We start from the raw sequence: 25,270 nt of genomic DNA, 5'->3' as shown, positions 1-25,270 counted from the left end.
ACTGAGGTTTGGGTAAAGAGCAGAGCAGCTTTCTCCTGGAAGGTCCCAGGACATTTCATTTAATCTTCCACCTCCCACTCTGGGTCTCACTCACTTATTTCAGTTCCTCTCCCTGTGTGGCCATACTGGGAGCACTCACAAGCTAAACCCACAGGAAAGAAACAGAGAAGAACAGGAACCATGCAAGAGCCTGCCTGGACAGATTGAATAATGCTCCCAATTTGTTAAGTACTAGAAGATGACTGAACTTCTGCAGTGTTATTGTTTTATCAGCCTTTTGAAATCATAACTTAATGCTTTTATTCTCCATGAACTAGTGAACTAAACATAGTCACTTAATAGTGAAGTATTAGAAAAACATTAACGTAAACATATAATAATAATAATGTGAATTATTATTATTGTACTGACATATGCTTATGATTATTGCTACAAATGCCTTTTGGGAAGGCTGTATCGAATCCTTAAAATTTATCTTTAACCGTGGCCCAAAATTCTGTTAAATACATTCAGCCTGAATCTTTCTGACTCCCCATGTGAAGAAGTATAGGCTTTCAGAACAGACTGCGTCTGGCCATAACACAACAGGATCAGAGACATACTTCTGCCGCAAGGGAAAGCACTTCAAACATCAGGGTGCCAGTCCGTCAGCACTTATCACTCAGTGGGTTATATTATCTCTCCAGCAGATTCCCCTTCCAAACTCATACTTCATCACACTCCTGACCTTGCTGCATACGGCCCCTTCCGCAGAGTTCAAGTCTGTGTGGTATAAGACTTGGAGAGTTTATTCACCACTTCTCTTTATCATCTCAGACCTTTGTTCATTGTAAGCCAAAATTGTTTACTCTGCAGTTTTTGGGGCGTTCATGGAGGAGGAAGGGGTGAAGAAAACTCTAACGAAGAAAATGTTATGCTGCAAAGAAAACGAGCAAACATCCACCCATTCAGGAGCAAATGATTGCTTCTGCGCCTGTTTGGTGTGCAACTTTCCATCCAAAAATGGGATGGAAACTGAGACGGCCAGGCCATATTGCGCTCCAGCTAATAAAGTGCCTCAGATCGAGAAAAACAGGCAAGGCTGCATCACTCTGGCCTGCATCGTACGGCTCTTTTTTTTTGTTCCTTTGAAACATTCCATTTACTGTTCAAGCCAAGACAAGAAAAGAAACATTTTTAACCTTAAGGGTCTAACATAAGCCTACAAAATTAAATAGCCAGGGCTGAAGCGAGGCAGGTTTTACAGTTCTTAAGTAGCTACCCTTTGTTCCTTCCTTAACCGTACAGTTATAGTCAGAGAAAACATCTCCAGCTGCAAGCAAACAGCCAAGAGCAGATTCAACTGCCTTTATTTGCATCGAAATCTTTGCAGGTTGGGGCCACTTGGTACTAAATACTCTACAAATAAAGAGCAAGCGTCAATACCTTCCCTGATGAGCTTACATCTAAGGAGACAAAACAAACAAAAGGTGGGTGGAGGAAAAGCCTGTGCAATTACAGGAATACAGTACCGTCACACCAGTGCAGCTCTGACTTGAGCTTCCAGACTCCAAGCCTAAGTCCGCATCAATAAATAAAATGTGCCAGACACTGTTTGCAGGTCCTGAGACAGAGCAGCCTGGCACAGCTTCTGTCTACACAGCTAAACCCTCTTTCCCTTCAAAACCAAGTGCTCTCATCCATATTGCCTCCTGGAAGCCTTCCACATCGCCCCAGTTTATGGCAGAGCAGTTTGGAAACGTGCTAGTTGACAAGAGCAAAAACCAGTCCAGTGAGCGCGTTAACAAACATCACGGGCTATTGCAGGCCAATACTGTCTTTTGGCCTTGCTTGACTTGCAAATACAGATGTGACCCATCTGTCTCCCCTGAGGTCTGCTTGAGAGTCCCTGCACCCACAAGGGAAACGTGCCACTAAAGCCATCAGCCAAGCAAGATAGGGAGTCAGTGACAGAGCCAGCAAAACATCCCATCAAGTTTTGGCACTTAAACCATACTGCCTTTCATTGTGTAACTTCCGTGGAAAATAAGAGACGTGGCAAAACCATGCAAAACCAACAGTGTGAATATAGATGTCTAAATCAGGCTAACATGACCATCAGGTAGAAATTAAAAAGGTAAGAGGGTTCTAGGTTTTGTCAGAGTGTGAGAAGATAAATTACAGGTGAAATCTCTGAGATTTAACTCTGTTTTTTTAAAAAAGCAGTGCTAGGCAAAAATATCAACTGCATTTTATGGTCACTGAAAGACTGTTTTCAGAGAAGCTTTGGCAAACTTGGAAGAAAACAGCAAACAGCTGATATCCAGTACAGTGCACACAAATGTCCTCCTACAAGATCCTGCTCGAGGGCATGCTTTTGGAGTAGAAGTTCACCAGCTTCTCCACAGATGTTCTTAGTTCACCTTCCATGAGATATGAACCTCAAAAAAGAAAGAGAGGTGATAAAAGCCATGCAGGCAGCACTGTGACAGGGGGGCACTGCTGACCTCCGGTACTTGTCACGGCCCTTGTGCCACATGTCACCACCTCTTCCCTTCTGCCAGAGGACCTGTTCATGGAGTCACTCTCAGCTGCAGTCAGCATTGGCCAGTTTACTTTAAACACCTTAAGTTCAGTGCTACTGTACATGCTGGAAATTAATCTGCAGGACAGAAGGCTCATAATGAAATGAGAGTGGAAATGGGAAATGAGCTTTTAAGATGTTAGGGCCACAGAGAAAGAAGGATATGTGATGAATCCCTTGTGATCACACTTAAGAAGCTAGCAAAATTATTGCTAGTATCCTCTCGTCATATTCAGAAGATGAGATGCCTAATTATTTTTTTAATCAAATCAATTCATGAGAAAGAAAAACTAAAACAAATAAATAATCAGCATGGATCTTGGAAGAAGGAGTTTTAGGAAATGTTTTATGGCAAAGAACAGCCCTTCTGCCATCCAGCTGTTTGTTTTGTTTTAACAATTCATGAGAGTTGAGCTTCTGCAGCTTCTTTTCTTTTTCCTATTCCAAAAGCCTTGGGGATGTTTCTTTTTTTTTTTTTTTTAATTTTGAGCCCACTCTTGTGCTGGGAATTCTTTTCCCAACATGTGAGTGTGAATGATGTGAATGGAGAATGCGCAACTTCTTACCTCTTCTCTTGCTGCTCAGGTTATTTGCCTAGCTCTTCCTGAGAGCAATGAAAGAAACCTTTTCCTTTTCTACAGGTTTATTCGGATCTGTGGAAACTAAGGACTCTCAGTCTCCCTACGTGCATCTATAAAATCTTCTGCAGAACTGAAGGACTCTGTTTAGTATGAAGAAACTCTGAAATCAGGAGCCACCAGTTTGTCTGATACAGAAAGAATCAAGGAGTCTGACTTGCACAGTTCTCAGCACTTACACCTACAGGGTCGCTGGACCTCCAAAAAGCTAACAAAAATAAATTATATGATGCCACAGAGAAGTCTCCCTCTTCCAACCTGAGTAGAAGGAAAACAGGAAAATGGCTAACATGGTTCCAGCTAAACTGTAAAATACTAATGCAGGTGCTACGGAAAGCAGATAAACAAGAAGGTTTGTCCTTGTTTTCCTGTATATGTATATTATGCCTGTAGACACAATTTTGGATTTAATAGGCCCAATTCAACTCTTTGAAGTTAAGGGAAATGCCTCAGTCTCTTCAATCACATACTCTTTGATTAACTTATTAATGTCATTTGTGATGTGACATAAAAGCACCAAGCAAGCTGTTATACTTCCTTCAACAAACAGACACCCAGATGCTCAACAGCCGTGACAGTGATGATCCTAAATCTAATCCTATGATTTAGTATATTTTCCTATAATAAATACCATACAGTCCTGCAGCACCGTCAGTGAACAACAGGGGAGATCAGCTCCAGCAGCCACCAGTGTGGAAGCCCGTCCCAGTTCAGCAGCAGAGACTGCAGATGCTACCTCTGCTCCAAGTTTGCAACAGCATGTTTCTCTAAAGACAAAGGGGAGAGGCAAAAGAAAAAAGAAACCTAGTGCAGAGGTTATTTGGCTGAACCCTCTGGCACTGAAACAGGCTCCCGTGTTGACAATTAAGAGATTCACCCCAGCTCACTGTCTCAAAGCATTGCAACCTAAGTGTACTAAAAATTTTGGACTGGGGTTTGCTGTCAGAGATGCTGCTTTCCAAGCTCTTGCTGTCATTGATAACCCAATGTCTGCAAAAGGAATTAAAAAGAATTAAAGAAATACTGTGATTCCTTCATCCTAAATTTAGTCAACTGAAAACTAGGTGTCAGTTCATCTAGTTTCCATTTACAGCCATCAGAGAGAAACAGGCACTTCAGGGGCTGATTACTCCCAGCCACTTCAGACTTCTTGGATGGGAAGCTGAGGTGTCTCCCTCCCTGCTGATTAGATAAAGAACTTATATGACCATCTTAGTTGAGATACTTAGAGCTTGCCCCTTAGAGCCTTCGGTCAGGGTTACCAAATGGACGTGGAGCTCCAACAGGCAGAGTCATGGTCAAATAGAAAAGTACTTGCACAAAAAGATCTTTAAAATTAAAGTGGATCAGGGACCTGGAAATGATAACTATAATCAGTTTCTATCAAAAAGCATCTGAGAATTGGTGCTACAGGTCCAATGCTTTGTTGTCACAAAAAAATGAATCCTCGGTGGCCATGGACTTGTCAAGGGCATTTCTACCTTCCAACCTCCCCCCATGCCCTGCCCCCAGTGATCCCATCAAATCGATTGCAAGGAACAATTATCTACAACGATGCAAGAGGAAATCACTATACCTTCATGACTCCAAGCTGAATGAGAATAGTAATAGCTCATTTCTGAGGTACATCTTTGTTCTCTAACATACTTGTTAACTTTTTTCAGAGGAGTTTTAACTCATGTTCTTTGTACATAGTGTGTAGTCTAACGAGGCTCTGCGTGTAGATGAACTTTACAATGGCTGTAATACAGGTCATAATATTAATAATACCCATTTCTGTTGTGTACCCTTGCACAGCTCAAAAACTGTCTCTATCACTCAGATAAATTGTTTTGTTTTGATCCTACCTAGCGCAACATGATCAGTGCTGTGCCAAGAGAGAGGAAGCTGCTAAAAACCCTTGGGCTATTGCAGCTATTGCTGCGGCTGAAATTTGGTCTGATTGCTTCACTTTAAAATTTTTGGCTGTTTTTTGCTATTAATCTTGGAAAGCCTCCAAAATAAACCTGATAAAGTCCTGAACATCACAAAAGATGCATTCTTCCCCATACTTGTAAATCATCTTTGGCACACTTCCCAATTTTAGTAATTATAGTTTTCTCCCAAGCTCCCTGCACATTGCCTATAGATACAAGGCTTTGTATGATCTGCCTTCTAATTCAGAAAACTACAGCAGGCTGTTGCACGAACCCCACATTAGACAGTAGAGCAATTCAATACTAGAGCACTGTTTACGTCTCTGTATGGTTTTCTTGATCGATGTTACACTGCTGATCTATTTTTATGTATTATTTATACTGGGATAGTGCCTAGAGGCCCCAGTCAGGGGCAGGACCCCATAGTGCTGCACATACTATGAAGGAGGATACAAGAACCTCTCCTCCTTGCAGCCTATAGTCTAAGTATGTAATGAATGACACCAGATGGATAAAACAGAAGCAGCAAAAATTGAGATAGTTGTTAATAACAGTAACAGGCAGAGCACAACAGCTACTTAGCTATATATAGGCAATGTGGTGCTCCTGTCACTGTTGTCTGCTTTCTCTCTCTCCTCTGTATTGTGTTTTACAAGCTGCAGTGACCTGTGGACAAGCACTCATGCACAGAGTTGTCCTCTGTGTGTCTGAAGCACTGGGCACTAAGAAGTATCTTTCACTGGCCACATCAGGCATCGAGATGAGATTCTGAGGATGTAAACCAGAGGAAAGAGGTAGGTATTTACAGAGGATGATTCAAAGCCCCTGAATTAGGGCATAAAGCAGAAGATGTGAATTCACAGGTTTGGGGTCACTCATGGGAAGGATTAGGACTTTGGGGTGTCAAGGGAGCCCAGCAAGAAGCTGATCTCAGTGCAATTCACATAATCTCTGACTTTATTACCTTACACATTGACAGTGCAGAATATAAGTGCCTCGGGCATCTGTGTTTCTGCAGCAAGAGCAGCCAAGAGTCCTTACAGTGTCTGGTAACATAGTGCCTAGTTCAAGTCCAGGCTGTCTGGAGAACCAGAGATAGGTGTGTCTCCCATTTAACTCGCTGGCTAAATCTCATTCGGGCTGAAGATGGGCTTGTAAGCTTATAGCCTTGTGACCCAAAAACAACTCTTCAGTTTGGGAGTTCTTATTTCATGTCCTGATCTGAGTCAGGATTGTTCCACACCCAGATAAGATCCCCACCACATTTAGATCCCCTGTGCAAACCCTAAATCCTCCTCTAAGTTCTTAGGACAGTTCAGCTCTGATTTCTCAAAGCAATAGGTGTTGGGTTTGCAAGGTCAAGAAAAAGCAATAAACGTAAATTCCTGCAAACACATTTTGCTCTTCTGAATTCAGCTTATTTTAGACATTCCCAAGCATCAGTCTAGTCCACTATCATATGTAGCCACAGGCTCTCTAATACCAGGTCCCTGAAGTGACTGATTGCTCACTCATCCCTGCCTCTTCATCAATAGATGAGCCAGAAGACAGAGTGCTGAATAGCAAAGGGACTCTCTCCTTCCCTTCCCTGCAGAGCCAGTGAAGTGCGCAAGTGACAAGCAGTTGTAAGGGAAATAAGAGTCCAGCTGTGTGAAAATGAGCTCTGGCAAGGCTGGAGGTGGGAGCTCCCAAAACAAGAGGGACAAAGCCTGAAAGCAGGCCTTTTCTTTGAAGAGTGCAAACCAAAAAGAGTAAACTAGTCACAAAGATGTTGCTGTCCTGCAGGGTAACGAATGTAACAATACAAGGGATGCCTCTATCACTGAGTCACGCCTACAGCAGGACAAACTAATTAAGCTCATCTTTCTTTGAAGTGCAAACTTGTGCATTTGCATGGGTTAGCAGGGGCCTCAGATAGGTCATCTCAGCCTTCCTCATGAGTCTGTGTTGCTCAACCTTTCCTCAGATCCCCAGCATCCTACAGCTGCTTTGAACATGGACCTCCATCAGCTCTAATTACAGCTCCCAGAATTTTTGTAGCTCTTCTCCAAATAATTTTCATTTTCCTACATAATTTTTTTTCTTTAAATTCACAGTCCCCATAATTGTATTTTTGCTGAGGATCAGTCATTTTCAAGGAGGTAGCTACCACCTAGAGGTAATACAGTATTTTCAACCACCATGAGGTTGTTGTATTAAAGCAAGGGACATTAGGAGTGTATTTCCAAAAGAGCTCAGCTCTCATTTAGTCATTAAGGCCGACATTTTCAAATGTAGTGTTAGGTAACTTGGGGCATGTAGGCCTTTCTGGTTACCACATTCATTGGTACTTCTTGCACCATACCACTTTTGGATGTTGCTAGTCTGAACAAGAACTGCTTCAATGAAAGAGGAGAAAGGCATAAAAACCTGAAAAGGGACTTTTTATGAGGGTATGTGATGATTGGACAAGGGGTAATGGTTTTACACTGGGAGAGGGTAGATTTAGATACTAGGAAGAAATTCTTTACCGTGAGGGTGGTGAGGCACTGGAACAGGTTGCCCAGAGAAGCTGTGGATGCCCCATCCCTGGAAGTGTTCAAGGCCAGGTTGGATGGGGCTTTGGGCAACCTGGTCTAGTGGAGGGTGTCCCTGCCCATGGCAGGGGGTTGGAACTAGATGGGCTTTGAGGTCCCTTCCAACCCAAACCAGTCTATGATTCTATGATTCTAAGTGGAAAATCTATCATGCAGTTGGTTTTTAATAAAAGACATCCTGAATGTTTTATGAGAAATAACAGGAGGAAAACAAAAGTTCTTTGAGGTGGTTTCTGGAATTCTTTTAAAAGTCCATTTCAGCAAATAGACTCATTAAATGCATTTTTTCCCTTTAAAATCAAGCTGAGTTGATTTTATTTGATCCTTTTATTCTTAAGATAACATTCATCTTGTCTAATTTCAACCATCTAAAATTCAAGCATTGTCTTGGCTCCCTCCAGAGAGGGTGGAGACAGGCACTGCTGGGGTAAATTCATCCCGTCTCAGATACTGTCACCGAGTAGGGCACATTGCCTTTGGGAGCACCTCATCTCTGTACTGAAAACAGAAGAATATTAGGTGACCATCTTACACTACAAACAAGTGAAACAAATCCCATCTTAATTAGGTTTTCTGCACAGTATATTTGCATGACTCCCACTGTTACACCATCTAAACATCCATACTTTCTGAATTTATTATTCTCACACTCTTTCTGTGACAAAGGGTAGTTTTTACCCATTTACAGACATATATAGCTGAGGCAGGTAGAGGCCAAGATCCAGACCTGCAAAGGTATTTAGCAAGTTAATTGTCTAAATTAGGTTTTCAGTCTCAGCTGACTAACACTCAATGATGTAGACAAAGAAGCGGCAGTTGGGTGCCTTTAGGAATTTGCTAGGATCTAAGCAGAAATGACTTGCCTGAGGACATATGTCATGGAATTAACCCCAGGTCTCCTGAGCTGCTGTCCTAACCTTTGGAATGTCCTTAACATTAAGCAAATCCTCTGCTGGTTTTGGAATTAAACTTTTGAAGTATTTACAGTCATGTCGTCGTCTTTGTCAAACTCAAATAAGCTATGCACACTCAAATCCTTTAATTTTTCCTCATAAATCAAACCTGACTCAAAGCCTCCCTTCTCATGTTTATTGCTCTTCTCTAAGCTCTCTTTAGATGTTAACTTACCAGTAGATGTTAACTTACCAGTAATAGCACAACGAGGCCAAAATTCCAGGTTGGACTTTCAGGTGTTACTGTGATAAAAGTAAACACATGAACACCATCATAAAGTTGGATCTTTCACTAAAATCCGTGAAAATATTATACTCACTTCAATGAGCACAGAGTCCTACTCCGGTATGTAGCATCTGAGCAATCTCTATCACAGTACAGTGCAGTGATATTGTTTGTTGCACTTTATAGAAAAAACTGACCAAGACTTTAAAATACTTAGGGCTTGTTAACATGAGAGTCCAGACACAGTAAGATGTGAATTAGCAGCATAGTGACTGCTCTGCAATCGCATCACACATAAGTGTATATTAGAAAGCTTTTAACTAGAAAGCAGCTTGCTTCACTTTGAAAGCAGTCTTAGGACATATACCCTGTGACTGATCATGCAGAGAGTTAGTGTGAAGGAGACACCACACTGCACACTGTTATTCTAGTTTAACAGCACGCTGACTTCTGCATGTAGACAAACCTTATCAGACCAGAGCAGGCTTCAGTATTGGGCGATATGTGTTTCTTAGAATAATCTTGGGGAGAACTGCTGAATGCTAAGCATGTCCTCTGACTTCCCTGGGACTTGTACCTGGGTCTCAGTAAGGGTCAATTTATAAAATAGGCTCAATTATTTTCATCTATGTTGATTATTATTTTTTTAAAAAATTACCTCAGTAGGGTGAAAAAGAAAAGCAAGTTTCTGTGGGGAGAGAGAGGTGACAGTCTCACGCTATTCAAACAAATTACATGATAAAACACTGTTTCTGGTACTACACAAGTGCAGTTCTCCCCTTCTAGGGCAGCAGCCTTGATCTCTAACTAATCAAAACAATCCTATATCAACTTTGAATTATCATCAAAGCCTATCCATGTTTTGGTTTTAGAAACTATAAGCACAGACTATGGACAGCTTGTGGGAAACATACAGGTAAAGTATCATGCATCTTTCAAGAATGATGTTTAAATAATTGTAAAGGTTTTCCAGATTTCAGATTATTAGAGGGACATTTGATTGACTCATGTCTTACACAGTTACCCTTATATTGATTCCAGTAGCTTGTTTATGGACCAGCACTTATTATCCAAATATGGTTTGGTTTCTGGGAATATCAAGAAAATGAAATTCTGCAACATCCTTTCTATTGAATTGCCTTGCCCATCTTCTGAAATTGAAAAAGATAAAACTCCTACACCAACATGAGAAAGTTTTGCCCAATCACCCAGCTTCAGAACAAGAACACGTTTGTTCCGTGTCAGGGTTTCCAACCTATGTCTTGTGAACCACAAGAGGAACGTGTTACTTCGAAGTTTTACACAAACCAGAGAATCCCACACACCATCATATCTCTGTAGGGAATGACGAATAAGTACTTAGGCAGCAAACACTGCCAAAAACTCAAATGCCTATTTTGGGACTTTCTCCCAGCCTAACAGAGAGGCAGGAGGTGGAAATGACAGCTACACAAGACAAGACACCCATGGGACTGAGGTCACATCTTCAACTTGAGCATGTCCAAAAAGAGCTCGGAGCAATTGCTGCTGCCTCCGAAGTATAGCTGGGTTTTCTTTCTGAGTGGTGGCATATGCAGGCTAAGCCTGGGAAGCTTTCCGTAACATTATATATTTGTAGCTCAGACCAGACCCTATCAGTAGGATTTAATAACACTAGTTGAAAAAAAAGCTACTCATCTTCTAGGAGAAAACATTAGAGACACTGACTGAGGATCCTGGATCCATCTGAAGGTAATGCCCAGAGTCTTGGTGGCTCTACAGAACAAACTGTTTCCATAGTGTCAGTCATTATTTTCTCCATCCTCTACCAACACCTTTTCAACTTCTCTGACCACTTCTGCTCACACCTCTTGTCCCATGTGGCTCAAAGAAGAATGAAGAGAGACAGCACAGTTTAAAAAGGGTCATGCCTTCCAAGCACCAAAACGCTATTTTGTTGAGAAAAGAATGAAAACAAATAGTACCGTGCTTACTGCAAGGCCTGGTGAGATTCCCCCAGGGCCATCACAACAGACCATTATAATCTCTGCTGATGCTTGCATCAAAGATAATAATGCTGCTTATATTCAAAGCCACTGTGTCCCAGTTATTCTGGCCTTATATACAATTTCACTTATAAAGATGAGTGTAGCACTTTATAGATAGTCTAATATTTTATCTTGGATGTGTCAGATCCCACTTTCCATTGTGTCATGTGAATTCCTGGATGGAAAACAAAACACAATGAATCCAAACACATTCCAAAATGCTCTTCTCACATCACTTTAGTGGCATTTACCATGTTTGCAGGGAAAGGAAGGAAGGAAAGGACAGAAGGATGGAAAGTACTTTTTTTTAATACTATTCATTACAGCAGATTTTATTATCCTTAAAACAGGGTGATAACCTAGTATAAAAATAGAAATAAAGCTTGTCTTTACTAAGAAAATTACTATCCATATTTCAGCACTGACCAACTGCAGAGCAGCTGTGCCTGTGGTATCGGTGGTATAAGCACTATCAAAAATGAAGGCGTTTTTACCATTGTCATGAAAACCTGACACAAGACCTGAAATCCATCTGAATTCTCTCCCTTTAACAACTTAACAACCCACATGCAAGATTGCTACTGAGTAAAGTACCCCTAGGGAGTGAGGGTTTTTCCTCATGTCGGGACCATTTCTGGGAATTGACAGGATACAGGATAACTGTGCCTGAAGTTTTTACAAAAGCACAAGAGAGAGTTAAACTGTAGGAAGGAGATGAAATTTCAGAGGGGAGAAGAGTATGGAGACAGGAGCAGCTTGTCCTGTGCCTAGAAATCACCTGGAGAACTGCTGCAGCAAAGAGGTGAGGATGGGCAATTCCAGCTAGGAGAGACCAAACCCTTGTGCCATAGGACACGCTGGCAGCCAGCACAATGGGAAAACCAGGGATAAACCATGCAGAATCTCACCTTGGGTGTTAAACCGAATATGACAATTTTATTCTGCTTTTTTTTTTTTTTCCCCCTCTTGCTTTGAAACCAGATGTTTGGGATTAAGAGAGACAAACTCCCTGCACTGTTTGCTGCACGTACCTCCTGCTTTTCTGCCAGGCTGTTGAAAGGTACAGAAATTGGCACTGGAGCTTTCAGCAGTGTTTTGTGCCTAAGAATTTATTCTTCATCCTTACACATCAATGTACAACAGCAACAAATTGAGAAAAAGCCCAACCTTTCCATCACTGTAAGAGTCAAAACACAATAATTCATCTGTGACCAAGTAACTAGGATTTAATTTTAAGCACCGTCGAGGAGATCAATGTCTGTGTTACGAGTTTCATAACAGCACTCGTGTTGCCATTTAGGAATGCAATGAGCTGTAGCAAAGTCACAGGAAACAAAGGACACAGGAGTTTCAGGCTCGTGATGACAGCATAATAATTGGTCTGTAGTTAAAAGTGTACATCTTTTTAGAAAAACAAAAACCAGATATACAAATTTTCAGAGCGATACTATAAGAATATCAGTCTACCATTTCCCCTTTCACATATATTTTATTTTGTGAGTTTAATCAATCTTCAGCCTAAGCAGTCTATGATGATTTTATCTAAAGGTGGAAAATCTTCCCATCTGAAAACTCCCTTAATTTCACTGAAAAGTACACGGGCTGTTGGTGTGTTGTATTGGGAAAGATATTTCTTTGCCATAGATTATTTTTTACTTTTTTTTCAAGCTGAGGCAGCTTTATGAGATAATATATGTCTGCTTTTTGTAGATGTCACTAGAGGACTATAAACACCAAGTCATAATTCCAGAACAAATCTGTACACTGCAAACGGTATTACCCAGGACACTCATCTTAAAAAGATAGACAGTACAGAGCAGCAGAAGTAAATGCACCTTTTCTTCTAGAAAGAGGATCTAAATTACCATTAAGCCTGAACAATGTTAGTAACTCTCTTAGATGTGTCAAGTAACTCTCTTAGACGCATTAATTCTCTCACTTTTTCCTCAATTACGTGGGACTAACATTCAAAAAATTACATCCAGTCAGTATTTCCTTAAAGCCTTTAAAACTTTGAGTTAAATTTACAAAATAATAAAATGAGTCTTAAACACCTTGGATTTCATCAGGTCTGAGAAAACTTCAGTTCTGACATTATATGTTGTAGAAGACATCAAATCAACAGACCACAATGATACGGGCAGTAGTTATGGAAAGCATCTTTGTCTATTAAAATTGTTTTAGCCAAAAGATTAGATTAATAACAGAGATTTATGATCTTAACTGCCTCTTCAGTCATCCAGGCTCAGCATTAGAGACCAGTATAAAATCTGTCTTCTGCTGTTACCAGGCTTTGCACGTAGCCAAACCTGCTTAACAACACACCCCCCACGGCACCTGGGCCATTGGGTGCACGTACAGCAAAGTCGTGATTATTCCAAACTGTTCGGTGCCTGTGGTGTTCAGAAGCAGGCATTGCGTCTTTCTTGCAAAGCCAGGGTAGGCTCCAAGCATGCCCAGTTCCCCCATAGACTGAAATCGGAAGAAGATCTACTTCTCCCAACACCTTTTATCCACTGGCCCCAAAGTTAGCGTGCTCCTTCAGGAACAGGTAGGACCGGACTCCTAATGATTAACTCAATAGTGTAGTTCAGTATCAAACAGGAAATATCAACACTGACACAAAAAAATTAATTGGAGCAGGTCCAGTGAGGTAAATCTTGTCCCCCAAAGATGATGCTCTAACCGTGCCAACCCACAGCCCCTTTCTGTTGAGCCTTTTGTAACAGAGCATTTGCAACAAAGTGTAACTGTGGTGGTTGAGAAAGCCGCGCTGCCAAACATGAGCAACACCACCGTGTGCTTGAAAAGTTGCACTTTCAGGTCACCTCAGGCAAGAGCAGGCACCTGAACCACTGAAATATATGTTAAAGGGGGTTTTATTTAGTTAGGTAGGTAGGTAGGTAGTTTAGTTTAAATTTTGACACAAGGAAAAGACTGACCCTACATAGATACCTGTCTGCTGGGAGAGCTCATGGCCGAGGATCCCAAATGAATTCAAGCACTTAAATCTGCAGCTCAGGGGCCTAAGCTGCAGGGTGCTCCTCCTGGCTTTCTGCACACTGGCTTACACACCCTCTCCTCATGACTTGTGGCTTTTGGGGATCCCACCGCAATCACCCAGTCAATGCACAAGAAGCGATAGCACTTGCTTAGTACTTCAGGCTCTAGACTCTCTTCACAACTCTACTCCCCAAATGCTTTCAGTGCATACCGCTAACTTAAATCTCTGGTTTCCTCTTTCACCTTTTAGAGCTGCTCATTTCTTCTGAAGACATAGGACTGCCCTTAGCTACTACAAATCCCTCCATTAATTTCAGTTATGTTACCTAATGTACACCAACTGAAGATGCAGCCTGTTATATCTTGATTTCTTTGGAACATAACAACTGTTGTGTGCTGCCATCATTCCCGTGAACACTGTCTGCTTCCTCAGTGCAGCATTTTTATCTACAAGCTGTAGCAGAAGTTTGCCCCTCAGCTCCAGAGTACATCACATTAATGGGATACGTACAGTGGCTTGCACTAAATTAAAACCCACCCATCTGTGTACGGTTTTCCTTTTGTTATAATGAACACTATGAAAACCCTCACCCAGGACTACTTTTGCAGGACACCATTCAGGAAGTATACTTTATTAACTTAAAACTGTGAAATGAAGACATGAAGATTTAAAGATCCCTTGACAAAAAAACTCCTTACAAAAAATGGTATTACATTTCAGCTTTAGGAAGGGGATAAAGGTAATAAAGAGACCTACTTTTATTAGCTCATCCTTTATGCTTGGATTCCTGTTACTGCGAATCCATCTGTTTCTACAAATTAATGACTTACAACATTTTGCTCTTAAATAGCAAACTGGATGATACCAACCATCTTCACCATTAATGTGCTGAGATACATAAAGATCAGGTAAAAAATGGTATGCCTGCTCCCTACATGAAAAAACCCTGAATTATGGTATTTTTCTTCTTGGTAAGTTTGTGTTTCTGCATAGTATTTCTAGCAGATTTTTTTTTTTTCTTTCTTTTGAAGACAAGAGTTCTGCTCTGGTTGAAACACAAAGGCTTAGAGTGTCCAACTCCAAGTATTACATGGCTCAATGGATCCAAGAATTCCAGATTTGTTCATGTGGAGACTTTGTGTCTCTAGAAAATCCTCTAACTTCCTTATAATATACCTCCCCAGAATAAAGTGGATTTTTTGAAGCTTCATTGTTCAGAAATTAATCTGGTAAACTAAGGAGGTCACAGGAATGAAAAGTCAGGTTAATTCAATGTAATTAATTTATTGAGGCATTAGGCCAAATTTGCTATTTATGTTTCACAATAGGATATCTCATAATGCCATTACAAATTCAACTTTGCCCTGATGCTTATATCATTCAACAACAGGCAAACAGGCTGAGACCTCCGTTTATTCTACAAAATAAGATTGTTTTTGTTACTTGTCTTCTTGAGGAACTCACATCTTTTAGTCTTCTGTGCTTGCTGACTCTTGGCCTACACTTGAAAGTAGGTTTGGTTTTTTTGTTTAATAGGATACATCACCAGTGCTAAACACAAGAGGACCTTCATTTCTGACTGGGACCCCTTGATGCTACTGCTGTAAAGCTAATAAAATAGTAAGAACTTCTCAGAATGAGAAAAGTTCCACTGCTTGCAACTAATGACTATATAAACAGAAGTGATAAATCATGACTATCCATATCTTATGTATGCTTCCTACTAAAACCCAAGATTTTAAGATATATGGAAGATAGACATAAACTTTTTTTTCCTATGTCTCCTCTAATTTCTATTACACAATAGCAGATCTTCAGAGATGTAACATGCAATCACACTGTTATAGAACAAACTGTAGTAGCTTTGAAGATTTATTTATGTCCTTAATAAAGGTTTTCAGGCATCTGCTTAAAAAAGAAAATAAGTCATGAAATTAAGTAAATGACTGGTATTTTATATGCAGGTGTGTCCTGGTTTTGGCTGAGATGATAGAGTTAATTCTCTTTCTAGTAGCCAGTACAGTGCTGTGTTTTGGATTTAGTATGAAAATAATGTTGATAACACACTGATGTTTTAGTTGTTGCTAGGTAGGTGTAGTGTCTACACAAAGTCAAGGACTTTCCAGCTTCCCACGTCCTGCCAGGTGCACAAGAAGCTGGGAGAGCACAGCCAGGACAGCTGACCCAGACTGGCCAAAGGGGTATACGTCATGCTCCATGTATAACTGGGAAGCTAGCTGGGACGCGTGATCGCTGCTTGGAAACAGACTGGGTATCAGGTTGTTTATTCTCCTTCTGCTTGTGGTGAGCAATTGCACCTGTGCATTATTATTATCATTATTACTACTACTACTACTACTATTATGTTGTTGTTGTTGTTACTATTATTTTTATTATTATTCTCTTCCTTTGTTATCCTATTAAACTGTCTTTATCTCAACCCACAAGTTTTTATTCCATTCTCGTCCCCATCCCCTTGCAGGGAGGAACGAGCGAGCGGCTGCGTGGTGCTTAGTTACCGACTGGGGCATGTCATTCAGAAGTCAGAGAATGAATACAGTAATGTTGCATCTTGCAAAGGCACAGATTATGAAGAAAGTCAGAAAAAATAGTGGGGAAACCTTACAGTCAAGGCTGGTTCTTTCTGTAAATCTTGGAGAAAAGGAACTGCATTTGCAGCAGTCTATCACTATTTGTCATTGCCCTTCATTGTATTTCCCTCTCTCAAAGTGTAACTGTTTAGGTCTTTTGATACCAAAGGCTGTTATGAGCAGTTTTTCTTTATTACACTGTTCTAAAGCCTTTTAGTGTAAGTCTTCATAAAACCTCACATATGTGCATTGCAAAATTACAGGGAATAAGTTCCATATGAAAAATTCATCATATTTCTTCTTTCTATTTTTTAGCAGGCAGAGATTCTGACATTAAGCATGACAGCAACAGACATTGTTTTAATTCTTCATTGTGGAAAGAAAAAAAAAAAATCAACATTTTGCCTTTGGTTGAGAAAGAATTTTTTACATATTCCCCCTTTGCAGTCTCTCCCTTGCAAAACCAAAAAAGGATTTTAGACGGACAAAAAGTAACCACAATTATATGGAGTGTGTCATTGATAAATTCCAGGGGAATATAACAAGCTAGGTAGGCACATACCATTAGATCTAGCTGTTCAAAATGTTCAAATTCTAGCCAAGATTAAGCTGGAATATTTGGCCACATCAGCCCTGCACTTAACTTTTAAAAGACTTGATCTCACTCTAGATTTAGACTTTAGGAAAGTACCTCTTTCAAGAGAGTGTTCTACGCAGCAGTCTATCTTTAAACATGTGCTTAAGTCCCTTGAAGTCACTAAGTACAGATGGACTGAGAACAGGCGCAAGTCTTTCATTTCATGACAGCCTTAGTTTTGTATAATTTTGAGTTAATCCTAGGCTTTCTGTTTCCAGTGCTGACTTATGCTGATGCAAGATGAGATCAGACTCAGGGCTGCAGTGTCTTCAAGATTTTTGGAAGGGGCCATTCCAGGAAAATCGGTAACTTCCCTCCTCCCCACCCCCTTGGAAAAAAATAAATAAGAAAACAACAACAACTCAGCATGTCGTTGGAGTATGCTCAGATGTTACAGAACTTTTTAGCCCCTCTTATTCTGCATGACATCTGATTCCCGCAAGTGTCCTGATTCACTGACCAACTAGATTGGAAACAGTTTAATTATGGATATTTATTTTGCTTTTAAACTGACCACATTAAAAGAAAAAGCTCACATGACTCTTCTTTCTGTTTATAACAACACAGGAAGAAAAATACGTAAAGATGTACAGAAAGGATCTGTGTTACCGAAAGCTGAGTAATATATACAGTGTGAAATTCATGCAGTGCAGAAGGTCCTCACGAGTTACGGGTCTCCGTGTACATGAATTTGTCTTTACCCATATACATCTGAACCCTTGAGGATTTAGCCTGCAAACTGAGGTTGCAAATAAATGCCTCTCATGTACTGTGCTTAGTCTGTCCAGTGAAGCTGACTGTTAGGCAAACTGCTAGGTACCAGCAGAGCTCTGAACCTTAATTAGATTTTCCAGTGATGTTGTAGGGAAGTGCAATGATTTAGTTAAGGCCAGTATAATGTTCTAGGCTTAAATACCACACCCATCACCCTGATAGTCAAATTGAGTCAATGATTCAACCCAGATGGGAATCCAGGTTCTTCTTGGCTTACTGTTATCTGTTCTGCCCATTAGGCTATATGACTTCCATAAATTATTTCGGAGTTCCCGTTAAAAGAAAATAAATCCACATGATGCTAAATGCTGCCTCCCAGCTGTAATGCAAACTGGAATTTTGGACCACAGTACTGCTCCCTGACTCATCCTGGATCCCCTCCATGTGACGTTGATCCATCTAAGCAGGGGAGAGTAGAATGGAAGGTTTGTTGGTTTTTTTTTCCCTTGTTTTTTTTTTTTTTTTTTATCACCCACTGTCAGATAACATGTGGATGTTCATGCAGCATGTCTCTAGGATGTGAAAAATAACAATACCAGAGAGGGGCCTTTCTGAATACATAAGGATAGAAAGAAGATAAAAGGACTAAAGATTTATATAGAGATAATTTAAGCACTGACTCATTGCCATTGCTAAGTTTATAAAATACATAAAACCCAGACAGAAATGTTGGGGCGGGGGGGGGAGATTGTGTTAAGAAGCATGACAGAGGTGCTGCACTATAAAAACGATAAAAATAGCACACCCATGGTACAAAAATTTGCTTCACACGTAATTTAAATGCAGCCACCACGCTTCACGTCTCACGGGCATGGCTTTACTATGATCTTCTCTGTTGCTTGTTTGCAGTTGGAGAAAATCCAGAAAGCAAGGGAAAAAAACCCATCACACATTCACTGCGTCTGTTTGATTTAACGACACTCAGCGTGCACCTTAAGCATTTTCCATGGGTTAAAAAGACAATGGGCCAAATATAGGTCTGGCGACCCCGCAGGCTGCCGTGCCAGGAGAGCACGGTGGGAAAGCCTGCGTAACCAGCATCGAAGGATTCCCTCATGAAGGAAACCTCAAAGAGTATAGAGGTGGCTCAGTGGTCAATTCCAGCACCAGGGGTTTTAGCCAAAGAAATGCCGGCATGTGCTGGGAATTCAGCTGATTCCCAGCTGATGACTCAGAGTCTCCCCAGCCACAGGTAACCGGTATGTCTACATTGCAGTGGTGTGCAGTAAAGAGGCACCTGAGATTACGACTTCTGTATTTTTAACAGCAAAAAGAAGAACGAGGGAAAAAGCAAAACGGGGATTCAAAAAGAATCCAAAAATACGTCATTATTTGAGCTGACAGCATGCTCACAGAGTGACTCTGAATGACTATGACCCTCTGCAAATTAAACTGTAAAGATCCTGACTGTGCTGGACATTTACACTTCCACTTGTTCTGCGATAGAACATGGAAAGTGATGCTGAGTATATCCCTTCTGCTAGGACCAAAATAGGGACAGGCTTTGTTGGGAATGTTTTATTCTTTGACTTTGCTTTTTAATACCTTGGTGTTTACAGTGTTGATTAGCTTAATTATCATTATTTAATCTTTGAGTAATAATGATACAGTATCCTCAAACACTTTAAAGGTCTCTTTCCCAATGAAAAAGATCTATTTCTATTTAATATTCTAGCTTAATTAAGACTTTTTTTTTTTTTCCTAGGGCCTTGTTTCATTTAATTCAATTGCAAAAATCCCAGTAGAATTTCAAGGGTGCAGTATAATTTGCATAACGAACAGAGTGGTATCTACTGTGAAAACATCACCTCTCAAGAAAAAAACAAACAAACAAACACCCCCCCCCCCCAAAAACAAAACCATTGAGAAGCAGAGTGAGATCAGGGCTACTACCGTGTTTTGGAAGGTCGGCTGATGGCACAACCTGTAGTTGGAGAGAAACAGGCAGAGGCTGATACTTGGGAATGGAGTCCGAAAGAGATATCACTCTTCAAGGGAATCTGATAGCAGCTACCCATCGAACCAAAGCTGAGGGCAGGAATACAACTCAAAATTATATCTTTCTGAGATTGTCACCTTACTCAGCACTACCAGAAGGCACTTCTCTCTTCCTGGGATTATTGTCCTGAAAGCATCTTACACCAGCTCTTGTAACTGCAGTCGTTTTTATATTTTGAGATGCAGCAGAGGATACTGGTGAAGCTGCTATTTCCATTTCTGGTTAAAGCGCTGCATGGGCAGAGCCCACATACTGGCTGCGGGAGACTTTGGCTCAAAACATTTGGAGCACATCTCTCTGTGCTTCAGTGCTGCACCTAACGGAGAGTCCGCTCTGTTCCCCGTACCCTGACAATCCCTGTTGGATTGATCCAGTGGTAAGAAGAGGGAAAGTAAATTTAGTTCCTGGATCTCAGGCTAGTCTGGATGTTCAAGCCAAAATAAAGTTCAAGTAAAAGTGAAGCCAAGCTGCTCAGCCTGATCAAGGCTAAAATGCTTCTATATATGAGGCATCTCAGAGCAGGACTTGTCTTGGAAACTTGTAGAAAAAGAGCTGTGACACCTGCAGAATTTGGGCGCCTCTATTTGACAGTAGGATTACAATTTTGTATTAAAATACCCCAATTCCTCTTTGGAAAGCTATTTAGACACCCAGCTTTCACAGATTTAGCAAAGACCTTGGCCCTTACATACCTTGAAGGAGATGATGAGTGGTGCTTTTCTGGATCAGGCCCACAATAAGCTAAACAAACTAATCAAAAGGCAAAGATGAAAATCACATCAACTACACTAAAGAGGGTTTGAAAAACAGTATTTAAAAGTTGTGCCATATAGTACTAATCACCTCCTAATAGTAAACAGTGAAATCAAGTCTCTCTACCTGCTCCCTAGACCTGCAAGTAAGCACTAGAAAAGAAAAAGTGACATGCAAAAATTCTTGCAAAAGTTCTTGCCTGCATCTTCACAGCCTCTGTCAGAGCCACAGATGCAGCGTTTAGCTGCTGCTTTCTCAGCAAAGTGCTCTCTGCTTATGGTCAGACTGCCTCATTGATCTCTATCATTCTTAGACAAGTTTTCCCAATGAAAGTGAGGCTTTTTTTGAGGAAATATAGGTGGCTGCCTTGTGCTTCTTCAGTACATAGTCACCAATTACCTAAAGCACTCAGGAATGTTTCCTTTCTAGAACCAAAAACTTTCATTTCGTAATATTAGCTGCAAAACAAGGAGCTTTACCACCCTCTGTGTTATTGCACAAAGCAAAGTAGAGGTTGTCAGTGTGAGAAGATGAATAATCTCATTTCAGTGAGCACCCCGGGCCAACCAGGTGTTCTGGAGCTCCTAGTGATGGACACATTCAGCAGAGTCGCGCTCATGGCAATGCTGGCAGACTATGTGGAAAGGAAGGAATTTTGCCACTGCTTTAGCATGCAACAGTTTTGCTGATGGACATCGGCTGATCACGTCCATACCGCCCTTCCCATCGCCCTGAGACACCTACGCGAAGCAGAAGCAGGCGCAGGGGTGCCGGGGCTGAGGGAACGAAACACCTCTCCCTCCGCCCGCACCGCTCCCACTTCCCCAGCCTTTAACCCCTGCTCCCCAAAACTGCCTCCTCCTCGCCCCCGGCCCCCCAAACCCACCTCTGCTGCGTTCCCAGGGCAGAGCCGAGGGATTTTCCCAAGCCAGCGCACCTCACCACCTTGATGACAGCAAGGCAGGTGGCCCGGGGACCGCTGCCAGGTGCCGGGCTCCGGCACCCGCTCCGCGGCGACCCCGGCGGCTGTTCGGAGGAGAGGCGAGCGGAGGGTCCGGGACAAGCAGGGGGGACCCCGTGCACTTTTCCACAATCTCCCCGTCCCCCCCTCCCCCCCCCCCCCCCGTCACCCCTTCTCCGCGGCGGCGGAAAAGTGCTCCAGCGCGCAGCGGAGCGGCGCAAAGTCGCGGGGCCCCTGCGGGGGCCGGCTGGTACCTGCCGGGGAGCCGGAGCGGCGGCGAGGTGCGGGGTGAGGCCGGTGCGGGGCCGGGGCCGGTGGCCGGGTTTTTGGAGGCGTTGCGAGCGAGGCGGGCTCCTCCCCGGCGGCGGCGGCGGCGGAGGGTCTCGCTCCTTCTGCGCGGAGTGTCAGACTTTCCCCTGGCTTCCCTTCCTCCATCCCCGCCACCCCTTTCCACTCCCTCGCACGCACATGCACACCCCTCCAGCAAATGGGCTGCTTCGTGTGCGTGTGTGTGTGTGTCTGTGTGTGTGTGAGCCAGCTCAGACACACACCCACTGCTGCTGCTCCCGCCGTAGGTCACAGCCCCGGCCAGCAGGAAACATTAGCTCCGAGAAAAGTAGCGGAGTGCACACAGACACACCAGCACACACACAGACTGTGGCACCAATATACCCACCCTGCTGAGACCGGGCACCAAGGGACCCTGTGCTCATGTGCATTCCCCTGGACCACAGCCCTCTCCTGCGCTGCTGGATCACACACCTGTGAGTTCACCCAGGGGCATCCCAACCTAATGTTGTGATCACCCTGCACAGGCGCTGGTCCAGGTCGTAATGTCTAAAGCAGCCTCAGGTCCACTCACATTATTCCCGTGCCATATTCCCGCCGGGGCTGAACTGCAGGTCACTGCCTGGTAGACCGGGAGTGGGAGAAAAAAAACCCCTAGCTTGCCACACTTACTGATAAGGAGAAAGCAGCTGGGTAGTGGACCAGCGCTGGGGGTTAGTGCACGTTTAGGAGTAGCCCACGTGCAAAATTGTAGCTGCCAGGGATACATCTGCCTTTGCATTTATTTGTTTTGCTATGGAATGTGCTACATCGGTGGTTCTCCAGCTTTCGCATACTGCAGACCACTTCCTAAGAGAGAATTTCTCTCCTGGACCAACCCACTCCCACACCAAACCCTTCTCTCCAACCTATTTCCTTCTGTGGCTGCCCAAGGAAGAGCCTTTCTGCCCACAGGCTGAGAGCCATTGAACACATGGCACAGATAATATCAGACACTTCCAGACAAGACACACTGGGGCTCTTTCAAAAACTATGTTTCCTTTAGTGAAGAACTCATATTGCAAGTCTTCAGCTGGCGACTCGGTTGCAGAACAGACCCTGACTGTTGCTCCCTTGAAATAACAGCAGAACCAAAGAAGTCCAGGGAAATATATTGGAGTTTCCACCATGTTACCCACCTCAGCAGAACTTCATCCTCACCTACCATTCACATAAAAGTCAGATGGGTGGTCTGGATATCCAGGACAGGATCTAAATAGGGATGTGTGTGTGTGTGTAAGTTCACCAAAAGCCAGCTTTACACTTTTTTATCTAGGTTTTTAAAACAGTTTCTTACTACTGTACCAAGCTGATGTTGTTTTTATAAACTTTACACACACAGATACACAGACTCTACTTGTCTCCATGTGTCTTATATTCCCACAAAATAAATGGAGGAATTTAAAGACAGGTTGTTTCATAGTAGCCATTGCCTTCTGCTGTTTTAAGGCCTTCAGAAGGGGATTTTAAAACTGATTTTCCACATTCATTTCATTATCATCAATAAAACTTTCCATTGCTTTAATCCCTGGATGGCACTGTTTAATAAAACTATCAGTGTGATCAGTATGATGCAGATTAAAGCCCAATTTATGTTTTAAATTCCTATAGAATGATTCTTGCACTTTACCTTGTTCCCAGATACTCACTGAACATCACAGGCACTCTGCTGGTAACCACTTTCTGCACTAGAAAAAGCTCAAGAAAGAGAAAATGAGGAGCAGGTTGATGGAAGTAAAATCCCTGATGATTTCTGAAGCGTTCATTAGAACTACAGAATTGGGCTTTGATGTATTCTGAAAACATGAATCCTGGTAAAAAGAAAACGTGCTGAAGAGTACTGCTTGCTTCATGTACTGTAGATGTTTCAGTCTCCTGTGAAAAAGAAATCAGTATGAATGACCCCTTTTCTCCTTTGTGGGAGCAGTCTGTAGTCTCTATGAAATGCAAAGGAAATGGTTTTGGAAATGGTTTTATTTTAGTAGCTACTTTTTCTTCTTGAAAATCATGAGAACACATATTTTTTGTGGAATAAATAGCAGAAGATTCATCTTTCAAGATTATACAACTGAATTTGTGAAATAATTAAGCTCTTCGTTCATTGAGGTGGAAGAAACCAAGAAAAAAGATGCCCTCTTGTGGCTGTTTGCTGAATGAAAACTGGGAAAGTTCATTAAAATTTCTGTGCAGAGAATGCAGAATGAACATGCCTTTTTGTTTCTTGTTACTAAGACTGTAAAATAAGTTTACACAAGGTCATAGCATGGACACAGGCTGAGGAGACATTCACCATCTGCATACTATCATTTTAAATGATCAGCTGGTGCATTCTTTGGCATTATATTTAAAACCACTGGTCAGAAAATCCCAGAGCAGGTAAGTACAGCTTCACTGGGAGACATCAGAAGGAATTTTACCTTTCTCAGTCTCTGCATTAATGCTACCTCTTTCAGTGACCTTTTTGGTCAGCACTGCATTTGCCCCTTGCAAGGTGTTTGAAATGCCCCAAAAGTTATAGGAATTTCTGTCAAATTTACAGAAATTATCTAAAGTTTTAATAGAAAGATAAGGGTTCCTTTCAACATTTTGAAGAGGTCATAATTATAATGATGGCAATGATGATATTATTTTTCCTGCAGAAAGGACACTGACTATTGGGTGAAAGAAATATTCATCAGGTTCTTAGAAACGTGATTTGAAAAGTGTTTTTTTCTCTTTTTTTTTTTTTTTTTTTTTGGTCTTTTATAGCTAATTTGAGGCTCCCCTAAGACCAAATTCCACACCCAGTCCCCTGGGCAAGTGTTCAGATTTCCTGTAAGGCTGAGTGGCTCATAAAAGAGCAGAAGTTGAACATTGATATCTGCATTTTTGTTTTCTCATTGAGCAATAATACAAGCATGAATTAAATGACCAAATAGATCTTTAGCAAATAATTGAAATCAGAAAGAGAGATAAGTTGGTTTTGTTACTTTCTATTCCTTTCCTTTTCTGCTTGATCATAAGTCTGAACACTGTCCAGATACTGTCATGCCAAACTGGCATATTTCAGAGAAAACTATTTTCATCTGAGATAAATTGTCAAAGCAGATAGATGGTCTTTTGGTAAAGACTGCAGGAGAAACTTGAGACGGCAGCATGCTGCCACACTATAGGCATTTATCTTTATGCTGAGCACTATTATTCCTTCTGTAAGTAGTGACAGAAATGCCTGTAGCACTATGCAATGATGTTGCTTAAATCTCTTAAGCAGAGAGACTGTTTTCCAAACGTAAGGCTAAATTGTGCCTAGTGAATCTCTTCCAATTGAACAACTATGCATGTGGTG

The 25,270-nt window shown here is 41.8% G+C and overlaps 1 protein-coding gene across 4 annotated transcripts in view; it reads right to left on the bottom strand.

Moving 5' to 3' along the window:
- Nucleotides 1–22,431, bottom strand: part of SEMA3D (semaphorin 3D) — a 146,235-nt gene extending 123,804 nt beyond the window's left edge. Inside the window, exon 1 of one of the 4 annotated variants that reach the window (XM_054830619.1) lies at nt 22,295–22,431. The gene's annotated coding sequence lies outside the window, so the exon portion shown is untranslated. Of the gene's footprint in view, nt 1–3,832; nt 3,855–21,543; nt 21,724–21,872; nt 22,264–22,294 lie in introns of those variants that run through there. The other 3 variants (XM_054830606.1, XM_054830614.1, XM_054830626.1) reach the window with 3 other exon arrangements.
- Nucleotides 22,432–25,270: the final 2,839 nt, after the last annotated feature.

The sequence above is a fragment of the Grus americana genome, chromosome 1 (genome assembly GCF_028858705.1).
Source record: "Grus americana isolate bGruAme1 chromosome 1, bGruAme1.mat, whole genome shotgun sequence".
Lineage (NCBI taxonomy): Eukaryota > Metazoa > Chordata > Aves > Gruiformes > Gruidae > Grus > Grus americana.
Note: the sequence above shows the minus strand (reverse complement) of the source record. Positions and strands in the feature narration are given on the sequence as shown.